Source organism: Mustelus asterias, chromosome 20 (assembly GCF_964213995.1).
Source record: "Mustelus asterias chromosome 20, sMusAst1.hap1.1, whole genome shotgun sequence".
Taxonomy (NCBI): Eukaryota; Metazoa; Chordata; class Chondrichthyes; order Carcharhiniformes; family Triakidae; genus Mustelus; species Mustelus asterias.
Window position 1 is genome coordinate 44,262,853 of NC_135820.1, and position 4,540 is coordinate 44,267,392.

Here is a 4,540-nt window from a genome sequence, read left to right on the forward strand (position 1 = left end):
CAGGGAAGGGATTTTCCGGGCAGAAGTTTCCAGCCGCGCATACCCCAAGAAAATCCCACCCGAGGTCAACAGACTTTTGCATAGTCCGTGCCCCGCCCGCTACGATTCCTGTGGCGGGCGGGACAGGAAAATTCCACACCTGGAGTGGGATTCGAACCTGAAGCTTCTGGTTCAGAAATAAGAATGCTATCTGTTGCACCACATAAGCTTTTCAAAGTGATTTACAGTCAAGCAAATACTTTTGAAGTGTTAGTACTGTTGTAATGTGAGACACACCAATTTGCAGCCAGCAAGCTCCCACAAACAGCAATGTGATAATGCCCAGATAACCCATTTTTGTGAGGTTAATTAAACACTAAATATTGGCCAACTCCCCTGCTGTTCTTCGAAATAGTGCCATGGGATCATTTACACCTACTTGAATGGGCAGATTTGACCTCAGCTTAACATTTGACCTGAAAAATGCAACACTTTTGGAAGTGCAGCACTCCCTCTGTGCTGCATTGGAGGGTCAGTTTAGATTTTTGTTCTCAAGCACTGGAGTAGGATATTTCCATGGTATAATTTAATTTAAGAGATGCCCCCACTTTCATATTGCTACAGGGCTTAGAATTGCCAGAGCCCCTCATCAACAGTAGTCAAGAGTGATATATTTGGTAAGGATCTTGTGGTCTGTGTGTGCTAACCTTCTTCACAAGCAGATAGAAAAAAGATAAATGTTGTAATAAGGAAAAAGAGAGAACATGTCTGTCACTGATGTGTCCAGGCCTGATGTGACTATGAGCAGGAAGCATCTTGTGTTTGGTACTCTTTGTTTGTCACATTTGTGAAGCCACAGAGGAAGTGAATTCTCATGTTGGCAATGTCGCCCTTGTGAAACTATTTACAATTGCAAGCATTGGGTGAATACCTGTGCATTTGGGAATCACTGGAACAATTGCCACAATTGTATATATTCTTCCTCCGTGATGCTGCATCAAGGCTTCTCAGAGATATTCGCAAGATGAATTGGAAACATTGCAAAAATTGAAGTAATATTTATCTTGGCATCCTTCTTGAGACTCCAAATGTCTTTTTCACCTGCTTCCAGGTTAAATCTGGAGATGAAAAAGTATCTGCTTTTTCAGCAGGTCCATCCTGCTCAGGCTCTGGAATTCAGTGAAAGTGGTCTTTGTTTGAAAAAGAAACAAGTCCTTCAGCAGCACCTCCAGCAACTTTACTCGCAGGACGGCTTTAAAGATGATTTGCAATCGCCTTGCTGGCTTGTCTAATCATTTATTTAATATAAAGTCAGCACACCCTGCCTTTGGGGCAGGAACTCTGATACCTCTGCTGCTCCCGACTCCACATCAGCTAAGTACCTTTTTGTCCAAAACCTACCTTTCTGGTCGTACCCTCATTCCTGCAACATTCAGAGTAAACCAATTTCCAGTTACGCATCTAAAGCAGGTGTTAGCCCTCTTATTAACTTCTCGATGCATCTACAGCTGTTTTAGATGGCCTTTAGGACTTGAACCAAAATAGTTCAGGCATGGGAGACTGACCCCCTAAAATGGACGTCTTTGCATCTTTTTCCTGCCTGGAAAATGGGGGCAATGAAGTCAAATTACACCCTGATTGTTTGAGCACATTACCTTCCCTAACCCACATTAAGAGGCTGGTTAAATCAGTGTAAATGTTTGTGGTTATCAATGTATTTAGCATAGAGTACATTCCTCAACGTGTTCACATGTTTTTGCGTCATAATGGATGGGGGATGTGGTTTTCATGGGCCTTAATAAATAAGGTTAGGTGCATACTTGCCGGTATGAAGTCACTGGATGGAAGTTGGAGGTTGATGAGTTCATATAAGGAATAAAGTTAATGCAATAAACTGATAGTCCAAATGAACATACGAATTAGGAGCAGGTTTTGGCCATTTTGGCCCATTTGATTTGGCTCCGCCATTTAATAAGTTCATGCTGAACTGATTGTGGCCTCAACTCCATATTCTCGCCCATCCCCAATACATTTTGACTCCCTTGTCGATCAAGAATCTATCTATCTCTGCCTTAAAAATATTCTATGACCCTGCCTCCACCACACTCTTGGGAAAAGTGGTCGTAAGACTCACATCCTCTGAGAGAAAAGATTCTCCCAGCCCACTGCACTACTAAAGCAGCGGGCCAGTGGATCAAGCGGAGGCTGCGAAGTTGGCTTCCCGCTGCGTGCCACAGCCCCCGCAAGTCTCCAGCCGCCGGATTTCCAGCACTGTCAGCTCCACACTAGAAATCAGCGCAGAGCTGTATAATTTATTTCAATTGCTATTTGTCACCAATTAGCAGGCCTGGAAATGAAATCTCTGGGCCCGCAACATCTCCCCCCCACCAGGAGTGTTTCACTCCAGCAGAGTTTACAATAGTTCCCCAATTGCGGAGGTGGTGGTGGTTGACCCCTGCTGGAGTGAAGGGGGGCTATGGAAGCCCCCCAAGAGGTCAGGGGCAAGGGGGTGCCCCCTGGACTTTGCCAGCTTGGCAGTGCCAGCCTGGCCCCCTGGCACTGCCCAAGGGGCAAAGTGGTGATGCCTTGGGGCCAGCTTGGCACTGCTCACTGGGCATTGGGCAGTGCCAAAGGGGCAGGGCCTGAGGGGGCTGGAGCCTACTGGGGGCACGGCTTCTGGGAGGAGATCGGTGGGGGTGGGGGGGTCCTGCTGCCGCTATGCAATTGGGCTGGGTGACAGGGGGAGAGAGGCCAATGATCGAGGCAGGCCATAGGGGTGGGGGAGTGGTCGGCCTGCTGGGGGGCTGAGGCTGCGGTGGGGGGGGGGGGGGGAAACAAGGCAAGCCGTGGGCTGGGGGAGAGTGGGTGTGGGAAGGGGGGGGGGTGTCAGGGCTGGCCTGGACACCTCGGCGGGGCCAGCAATTGCGGGGGGGGGGAGTTGTTGCACAACCAGCAATGCAGGGGCGTGGGGCTGGTCAGCGATCGAGCTGGCCAGTGATTGGGAGGCCGGCAGTGCAGGGCCACTGCGCACGCGCCAATGTCAGTGCTGATAGATCGGCGCATGCGCAGTGATCCACTCAGCACTATGCTGCTGGCCTCTCCAGCAGGAATGGGTCCCGCCCCCTGATTTTTAGCGTGATTCATGCAAGGGCACTCTGTGATGCACAGAGCATGAGAAATTCATTTTGAAAATCCCGCTGAAAAGACCAGCGGGATTTACTCCAGTTTTTACGCGAATTGGACACTTAGAATTTTTTTGGGAGAATCCCACCCAAAATTTCTTATTTCCATCTTCAGAGGGTGACATCTTATATTAAAACGGTGTCCCCTTGATCTGGTCACTCCCACAGGGAAAACATCCTTTCAGCATCCATCCTGTCAAGTCCCCTCAAGGTCTTATAGGTTTCAGTAAGATCACCTCTCATTCTTCGAAATTCCAATGAAAACAGGCCCAGTCCATAAAGTGGCAGATGGTAAAAATACACATGGGTGTGTTTAGCTCATACCAAGCTTTTAAATGCATGGTACTCTGCAATTTGTGATTTGCAGTTTTGGGGGTAAATTTTCCAGTCCCGCTCCCCGTGACAATCGTCGTGGGCAGGACAGAAAGTTTGACGGACCATTTAATTTCCCTGGGAGGGAATTTCTGGTCTTGGGGCAGGCGTGACCGGAAAATTCCGCCGGTGCAAATTTGGTTTGACTACAATAATCCTTGGGGGCGATTCTCCCAGCCTGCAGCGCCGTGGACTTGGAAACATCAGTGGAGGCCGTTTTGCGGGTGTCCCATTTGGTGCCACGGCCTCCACGCGTATCCCAGCCAAAGGTTTTCAGAATAATCAGATCCGTGCCGATTTCCAGTGTGGAGCTGCCTTCAATGTGCTAATCCAGATTTACATTTCATTAGCCGACCCGGGATTGAAGTCTCCAGGTCTGCTAGTGTCTCCCCGCTGCCAAGAGTGGTTCACTCCAGCGGGGTTTACTCACTGCTGCTCACTGACGGGAACAGGCAACCGACCCCAGGAAGTCAGCGGTAAGAGGGGTGCCCCTTGGGCAGTGCTAGCCTGGCATCCAGGCATTAGGCAGTGCCAAAGCTGGGATGGAGCCAGAGGGGGAGGGGCCTATTTGGGGGGCCTATGAGGGGGCGATCGGTGGGGGTGGACTTGCCGCTGCAAGTCGGGATTGTGGGCAGAGGGAGGGAGGACAGCGATCGGGGCTGGCCATCCAGGTGGGGGTGGGGGTGGGTGTCGTGGCTGCTGGGGGGGCGGGTTGGTACTGTCAGGGGGGGTGATTGGGATTGTCGGGGGCGGGGTGGTGGGTTAGGACTGTCGGGAGTGGGGGGGGGATGACGGGAGGAGGGGGCGATTGGGTGATCGTGGATGGCCAGGGAGTGGGGTCATAGGGGTTGGTGCGGGAAGGTCCAGGGCTGGCCAGCAATCTGGCTGGCCAGTGATCGGAACACCGGCAATGCGGAGCTACTATGCATGCACTGATCTCAGCACTGACTGACCGGCGCATGTGCAGTGGCCCGCTCAGCGTTATGCTGCCAGCCTCTCCACTGGGA